Genomic DNA, 9516 nt, shown 5'->3' on the forward strand with positions numbered 1-9516 from the left:
AACATTCCTATGCCCCTTCATGCTTCGGTCACCATTCCAGAGGACATGCTTCCATGCTAATGATGCTCATTACAAAATAATGCATTAATTAAATTTGTGACCGAACTCCTTGGGGAGTATTGTATGTCTGCTGCTCTGTGTTTTACCCACATTCTGCTATATATTTCATGATATAGCAGTCTCGGATGGTGACCCAGCACATGTTGTTCATTTTAAGAACACTTTCACTGCTGATATGACAAAACACAAAGGAAGTACCAAAGTCTTAAAAGAGCAATACTGCGATGTGAAAACTACAGAACCCGAACCACCAAAAAAGAAAATCAATGTTCTGCTGGTGGCATCTGACTCAGATGATGAAAATGAACATGCATCAGTCCATACTGCTTTGGACCCTTATCAAGCAGAACCCATCATCAGCATGGAAGCATGTCCTCTGGAATGGTGGTTGAAGCATGAAGGGACATATGAATCTTTAGTGCATCTGGCACGCAAATATCTTGCAATGCTGACTACAACTGCGCCACTGTTCTCACTTTCAGGTGACACTGTAAACAAGAAGCAGGCAGTATTATCTCCCACAAATGTGAACAAACTTGTTTGTCTGAGCGATTGACTGAACAAGAAGTAGGACTGAGAGGACTTGTAGGCTCTAAGGTTTTACATTGTTTTGTTTTTGAATGCAGTTATTTTTTGTACATCATTCTACATTTGTAAATTCAACTTTCATGATAAAAAGACTGCACTACAGTACTTGTAGTAGGTGAATTTAAAAAATACTATTACTATTGTTTTTACAGTGAAAATATTTGTAATAAAAATAAATATAAAATGAGCACTGCAGACTTTGTTTTCTGCATTCTAATTGAAATCAATATATTTGAAAATGTAGAAAACATCAAAAAATATTTAAATAAATTATATTCTATTATTGTTTAGCAGTGCAATTAATCGAGATTAATTTTTTTAAATCGCTTGACATCCCTAATATATAATATATAATAATTAATTTCAGGGAACATCCTCAATGCTCATGATAAATATAATACAAAGCTATAGAGAAGCCCTTTTTAAAATCACAAGACTTTTCTTTTGAAAGAAATAAAATGTATTAGTTGCAACCCTATAATTTTAAAGCAACACTGCAAGTGTGCTTAATGAGCCATCCAGAGGATTTACAGGAATCTGTACTCAGAGTGCCAAAGTGAGGTTCTGAATGCAATATAGTTATATGCTGCACCACAAATCAGGGACATGAAATTGCTTTGGTCACACATAGCATCCGCTGTGTCCTCCAGCACTAAGGCAAAACACAACCTGTTTAAAAAAAATCAATCAATCAGTAAGTAATACAGGGCTTATCCTACGTATTGCAGGATACATGGCATGCTTCACCCAGAAGGGAACATTTTCTTGCTTCTCTCTCCTTAAGGTTAATTTTTAAAGAAGGGTTTGATTATTTTTTATATCTACTGCTCTTGAGTTTTAGAAACATAGGAGTTACTATACCGGTCAGACTGTTAGTCCAATCTACTCCAACATCCTGCCTCTGCTAGTAGCCAGTGTCGGATGCTACAGAGGAAAAGGAAAGCTCCACCCAATACATCTCGCTTCACACACATGGAAAATTCCTTCCTGAATCCCATTGGAGGCTTAAATCTGAAGAGTGAGGTTTGATGATCCTTTATTGTCTCTATTGAATAATAAAATACTAGAATTGGTCAGGTAATGATGTTTCCCCCTGTGGAATTTTTCTTTGAATTTTTTTTCGGGTTTTCATCAAAACTCTCCTATTTTTTGGTTTAGAATTGATATTTTTTAACCTTTCCATTCTGTTGAAAAAAAAAAATGTTCTGATGAAAATATTTTGACCAGCTCTATAAAATACTCCCACACTTGTGTGATAGGTAAGACCCATACATATATAAAGGGGGTTGTTCGGTGCTTTGTGGTGATATCTTCAGAGCTTATCCAATCACACACTGGAAAGCCCAATACACTGTGAAGATGGGTTTCTCCTGTTAAATTCTGATCACCTCAACATGCAGAGAGATGCAGTGTCTCGGATTAAACCAGTTGATTTAATCCTTTGAGACAATGTAATGTAACATGTTGCAGCATCTTGGTGAATTTTAAATCTTGGCTATCTCAAAAAGAGATTTTATACTGAGAGTGCAGAGTTGTGCCTTTTTCTTTAGGGCTATGTTTGTGTACATGACACTACAATATCACATCCATATAGTCACTCATATGAGAGCTGTACAAGGGTGCCTGGACACATTTTACTGAGGGTGAATGGCAGGGTGGAAAATTATTTTCTTCGCTACTGTAGCTATTTAATAGTCGATTATGAAGACTTGAAAACCACAATGGAAAAGCAGATTGATATTTATACCTTTAGGAGAATATCCAAGACTGTAATTGTATTTTTATATTATTTAAGAGATTTTGAGAACTGAATATAAATAAAAGCTTGTGATTGAATTGTGATGTCTGAATCTTTCATCGGCCTGGCGTTTTTCTCTCTCTCTCTGCCCTCACAGCAAGTGCTAAGAGGAGGAAGATATTTTTCCCATCTCTTCTAGACAATTTAGATTGTATCTTTGGAGGTGTTCCCCGTTCCATTTGTGCATTATGATGTCAATGGTCCCCAAGGTCTTCTTTACATTGGCCTCTGAGATACTAATTGCACACACTGGAATTATGCTGACTATAGGGCCTGATTTTGCACGGTGCTGTGTGCCCTTCCACTCCTGCTGAAATGGGGAGTGCCCTGCGTTCTTTGGATAAAATGGAACCATAGGGTCACCCAGTACATCCTCATGTCAGCATGGACACATTGCTATTTAGTGGGATGCTAGGTAGCTAGGCATCCAGCCATCCCTTAAACATCTTTGTACTACCTGCTTCCACTACTTCCATCCATTGCCCCAAACCAGGAAGACTATTGAGAAGCTGTGGAACAAAGATATTTCGCTTTGTGGCTGTTTTACAATGTGTAGTAAACTAAAGTTATTTGACAGCCTCATGTTTTGCTGGCCCATCCCCATCCAGGCTTGCAGGCAACAACAGAAACAATGCAATCTTGTGTAAAAGTCATGCATCTTCATCTTTTAAGACCTTGGCAAGGTGATCGCTCCTCAGCATGGTCCCGCCAAGAACAATGCTCTGTTCATGGAACGAGACCTCTGCATCTTATGAGAGGATGCTTAAGGTGTAGTCACAGCCTTCTTCATTGAAATCATCATGCTCATTGAAATCACACTCATTTCCACATCCACAGAAAGGTGGGCTCTCACACTGCATGAAGAGTGGCTAGACCACAGCGCCGGGACTCCTGGGGGGGTCTATTTTCAGCTCCTTGGGCACCTGGCTGTTCCTCAGTTTACCCAACTGGAAAATGGATGTACTCCTTCAGCACTTCAGAAGGTTCTGTGACAATGAATTAGTTGTATGCAAAGCACTGAGTTTCTCATATAAATGGATAAAGTGCTATTAATTAACTAAGTTAATTGCACTATAGCAGCAAGCAGTTGGAAAACGCGATTTACTGTGAAGGAGACAACACTCATTCACTCCCGAATATTTTAACTGCTGGACGGGGAGGAAGAAAAAAAACGTTGCTGGCAAAGTCAATAGCTTCAGCTCTATACAAAATAGTCTTTATATATATTCTATATGTGCCTCAAGGTGGAAGACTTCAAGCATTACTCTAGGGATATTTTCTTATTCTAGAAGGGTGAGATTTAGCCCAGTGTAGAGTGCCTGCATCAATCCCCTTGTCATCTAAACTGCAGTTATACTCTGAGAAGTAAAGCCCCAGTATTGCAAGGAACTTTGTGTAGGTTCAGGAGTTCTTTGCAGGACAGGGGGATAGAACATTATGGGGGGTTCCTCCTAATAAGGCCAGATCATCTGCACTCCGTTTACATTTAAAAAGAGAGTTGTTTATTTAACGACCAGCCCATCATATGCTGAAATTCATACTGGCTTCTTTCTGGCTCACACATCAACAGTAATGGTTTTCTAATGGGAATTTAATTAATAATTTTGTTCAAGAGGCTTAAGACAGAATAGAATCCAGATCCCTCTTGCAGGGTTGTGTTGGCTCTGAAGTGGTAAGAGGATTAAAGAAAAGTAATAAAAATGTACCGTAAGCAGCGTAAGCAGATATGACTCCGCACATACACAAAGACCTATTGGATGAGTAGGTGCAACATTTGCAATCACAGTACAGAGTAAAGCTGAATCAAGCCCTTAAAGTGGGGCTTAAGTGGTGCTAAGAGACCTGTGCATTCTTTGTGCACTAGGGTGTATTTCACCCTATGTGTCTTCAGTTCAGCTTATTTAAAGAATAATTTTTCATCAGCTGTTGGGCAATGCACTGCATCAGCAGATCTTCGGTCAGTGCAAGCTCAGGAATGTTCTGTTCCCTTCCAAGCAACGAGTTTGAGGTCTTGTCACCAGTACTTGGCATGCGGCTGCAGCACGTTATTCTTGTTTCATACAAAAAAATTAAGGCTCAAGCACTCTGTTCCCATTTATACAATGCACCCATCACAGAAGCCTAGTTCCACGAAGCTCAGTACTGAAAACACCTATATTACAACAATTACATTAATTTTACATGTCATTTAAAAAAAACCCAACTCCCTAACAAAACAAAACACAAGACCCCTTCACCATTCTATCTGCCTGTCAGGAAAAAAGTCTTGCTATGTATTTTTATTATATATAATGCCTTGCAACTTATACAGAAAGTTATTCATGCATGTTCTGAGAGACTAGGAGGAGGGGTGAAAAATCAAGAGTCCAAGGCCATTAACAGAGAATCCACCAACATCAGCCCCCGCACATGGAAAAATCTAGGCAAAGATGGACGTGTGCCTGCTCATCTCAGCTACCCTAGTAGAACAGGAGAAGAGACAAGGTCTGTTAGACAACCAGTAGCTAAACCACAAAAGGCTATTTAGGTTAAAGACAATATTTTGAATTGCACCTGAAACCAAACTGGAAATTGGTTCCATCTGCAAAGCAGGGAGATATTAATGGGCCAATGGAACTATAATGATTTACCCCTGTTGAAGATCTGGCCCAATACACTCTTTTTGCCAGAATCACCATAGTGCAAGCAGCCAGGCACATTCTGTACTAGCACATCTGAGTATGCCAATTACAGGGCTACATGTCAGTTACTGGATCAACCCAAGGAAAGCTACAGCAAAGACTATTTGATTAAAAATAAAACATAAAAGATTAAAGCGGGATCTGTGGTTTTTCTTTAAAAGACAGACAGTTAAGGAAAAATAATTTGTTATTCCCGGGTTCATTTCTGTTGCAGGCTCCAGGGGTTGTACATACAGAACCATTTATCATCTTACATTTCTATTTCTCTAATGAATAAGCTAGTGCATCTCCTTGAACTGCAAGGATGATACCAATTTCTACACAGTTCTAATAGCCAAACTATGAAATTACAGCTCCATGTTTGCCCCTTCAAGTTAGCATCAGTCTTTTTTAATCCAGTCTCCTCTAAGGGATTAATGGCAGTTAAAGGGGATTTATACACAGAAGTTATCTGACAAAAATGGGCATTTGGGGCAACTTTCGAGTTAGAGGCTATTGATCGAGAGAACAAGATTCTAAGTAAAAATGGGTCCGGGAGGAGGTGTTTGAATCCAGATCAGTTCAGTGGCTGGTTAGTGTTTGGGTTCAAGACAGAAACATGGTTAATAGTCAGGTTTGAAAGCACAAAACTCTTCTAAGGCTCTCTATTGCGATTATGACCCAGAATGGCAAAATCTCCACAGATTAGATGTAGATGTTCTTCATAATACCTCTGCCGTTTGGGGACTACATCTGAATCATTCTTCTTCGGGGTTTCTATTAGTGGCTACCACTGTAGCATTCAAGCACTGCACATGTACTTTTTAGGACTGTATAGAGAATGGAGGTCCCTACTGGATTTCATGGAGTCTTCTATTTTCCTTGTTTAAAGGAATCTCCACTTGGGGCATACACACACTGTATACATATTATATCAATTATGGATCCAGAAATCAGCCACCTTCCAATGGTGGACCAGACTTGGATTTGGGCCCAGGCATTTGAAACCACCATATTTCTCAAAATGTTGAGCGTGGGTGGCAGAATTGAGATATTAACTTGGGTCCTCTTTTAGTTTTAATTTCTAATGCAAATCACACTTAATAACTGACTAGCTAAATGAAGTCAGTTCTTCACTAAAAGAGTAAACAACTCTAAATGCAGTTAAGCTTTCCATCAGGTCACAGCAGTCCAGGATGCTGAGAGAGACAAGAAATGCCAGACAATACTCATAAGGCACATATTTATATTACCCATCAAGGATTATCGGCAAGACATTGGAAAGGAACGTGTCAGTGCTGCTGTGTTGGTCACGTCCTTATAGCTATTGGACTTTTGAAGCAGGAGTTCAAGTACACAAAATGCATTTTTCATGTGAGCATTAGGAAGATTTAAAGTTGCCCTTTTTTTTTCTTTCCAGATCTAGCCTTTCAGGGTAGAAGAGGCACGTGGAAATGACAATGCAGCTACCAGGTTTTCTGCTAAGCACATGCGTATAACACACTCTTCAGTGGTCCCAATGTGACCTGTGCCTCAATTTTTCCCATTACATAAAGGGATATCAAAAGTACTTACATGTCTCACATGCTGCTCATGAGGCTTAATAAATTATTATTTTTAAATCACTACCAGATTTTATATAGAAGAGTACAAAGATAGACTATGTCAATATTTTCTGCTGCTATGCATGCAAAGGGGGGGTTCATTCCAAGCCAAACTGTTACACTTTGGAGAGAAAAAGCTAAATGTTAATGAACAAAGGTAAATTCCTTTTTAATACAGCTAGAAATAGATCTCAGTGGTGTCATATTTTACTGAATTCATGACTAAAACATAAAACACTTCACTTTACAGAGGATTAAAAAAGAAGAACAGAAAAACAAGAAACACAACAGTGCCGTGCAGTCAGACCAGACAATGGAAAACGAGGAATCTGGAAACAAAAGTAATTTTCATAGACAACTTGGGTTTGTATTCGCCTTTGAATTTACTAGTGAATGAACAATGTACAATGATAAGTACAAAAAAGCAATATTTCTGCTTTCCACAAGTCTCTCAAAGTGCTTATCACACATCTCTCTCGCACACATTATATATACAAAGACTCAAAACACCCCTGTGAGAGAGTATATTTTTCAACTAGTGCATCATCCTCACAGATAAAGTGAGACACAGAAAAGAGGTGTGATTTGACCAAGGACCTACAGCAAGTCAGTGGCAAATGTGGGAGCAGAATCCAAAAACCCAATCTAATAAATAATAATAAAAGTAAGGGGGGAGAGATAGCTCAGTGGTTTGAGCATTGGCCTGCTAAACCCAGGGTTGTGAGTTCAAGCCTTGAGGAGGCCATTTAGTGATCTGGGGCAAATTCAGTACTTGGTCCTGCTAGTGAAGGTAGGGGACTAGATTCAATCACCTTCAAGGTCCCTTCCAGCTCTATGAGCTAGATATATCTCCACATATTATTACATACCCATAAATCACCAAGTGTTTTACAAAGCAGGTAAGTTTCATTGCTCCCCTTTTACAGATGGGAAAACACAAACACAGAGAAGTGGCCTTCTCAAGGTCACCTAGCAGGGCACAGCTTGCAGTAAAATGCAGGTCTCCCAAATCCCAGGCCAACACTGTATTTTCAAGGCCACGCTTCACCTAATGTAATGTCTAGATTCTCGCTGTATCACTCAGATCTCTCTTTCTTTCCGTCGGCAATTTCTCTGCTTGAGTCATCACCTTTGTAATGGCCCATCGCAGCAGTGGCAGAGCTCTAGGTACAAGACCATCCCTTAACCCTGTACAAGGGGCTGGCTTAGTGGGCTAAACCTCAGGGTTGCCCTCTTCCCTCCCAAGTGCTTCCCTAGGATGCCAACAAGGGCAATGTAGCCTAGTGACCTGCACAAAGAAGAGACCAGGTCTGGTACAAATGAGTGCCGGGGGGGGGGGGGGTCAGGAGGGGGAGAGACCCTAGAAGCCAAAGGCTTGGCGGCTCAGCACACATACTTGGGACAAATGGAATAAGCACCAGGGTCCATCTCCAAACACCCCTCGGGGACCTTGGCCCCATCGGCACACGGCACTTTGAGGTGAGAACGGGATTCTCCTCAGTTCTGTCATCCGCAGGAGTGGACAGAGACCCACAATGATCACAACACCGGCTAAAACAAATGAGATGTCGGCCTGAAAGGGGCAAACAGGGCACCTTGGGCATGACATGGCTCCCAACCAGGCCCCCTCTGCAGCTCCCACTCCCTGACGCCCGGCTCACCGCCCAGTCCAACGCCCCTTCCCACACACACACTAACGCCCCTAAGCCGGCTCCTGCCTCTGCGTCCCCTCTCCTCATGCAAGCCCCATCTCCACTCCCGAGTCTCTTCCCAGCAGGCTGCAGGCTCCAGGGAAAAGCTGAGGTTCCCTCCCCAGGGAGGTCCTTCTTACCTGCTTGGTGCACCATTGGCGAGGGGGTGAGGCCTTGGCTGCCTGAGCCCAGGAGAGCCTGCAAGGCGAATTCTCTAGGTCTGCGGGTCTCGCACCTGGAACCGCAGATCTCAAACAGCTGCTCACCGCTGAACAAGCCGTACAGCGACCTCTAGCGACCACAGGCGGTACTGCAGGCAGCTTAGCCCACAGGCATGGGGACAGGGCAGAAAAGTCCAAATTAGCAAACGCTGGAGGAATTGTCTGCCTCAAAGGCTCCCCGCCCCACCCACAAACCTTGGGGAGAAGTAGGAGCTGCTGCTACTGCTGCCAGGAGGGGCATTACTGGTGTTCCAAGCCTGCACTGTGGTTTTAATTGTAGTAAAAAGACATGATATGATCTAAAGGAGACTGGAATGCAAAGCCGCAAATAGTTTTAACGTGTTTTGAACATCTCCTCCTCCAACTTCTTGAAGGAATGATCTGTTCTTGGGAGAGAAGCAGAAGCTGGAAACTCCTCAAGCAGAACAGGTTGATGCCGACTTCGATTGCACCCGTCAAACAGGTGGAGGCTGGCTTCCCCGTCAGGGAGAGGATGGGGGAAGCTGAGGAAATGGTAGATGGGGGCTATCCAGGTAATGCGGGTAGCATGGACTAGCAGTTGTATTCCTTGTATGTCAGCCTGTGCTTGTGACTGACTTCTCACATTTTAATTGATAGGAACCTTTACATGTCTTACTGCAAAGCAAGGGATTAAGAATACCTTTTCAACCCCTGATCTGCTACGAGTCAGATTCACCTTTAAACAGAGATCATGTTTGTGCTGCAGGGACACAGAGCTTGTACTTAGGTTGCTCACATATACACTGCTACTGTTATCCAAGCTAGCTAGATTAAAGCTAACAGTGGTATGCAACAATCACAACTTCACCTGGGAGTATAGACACACTGTAAGTGGCATCTCTGGCCTGCTTGACCGAAACCTCAGAGCTGCAA

The sequence above is a fragment of the Mauremys mutica genome, chromosome 19, assembly GCF_020497125.1.
Source record: "Mauremys mutica isolate MM-2020 ecotype Southern chromosome 19, ASM2049712v1, whole genome shotgun sequence".
NCBI classification, from domain to species: Eukaryota; Metazoa; Chordata; order Testudines; family Geoemydidae; genus Mauremys; species Mauremys mutica.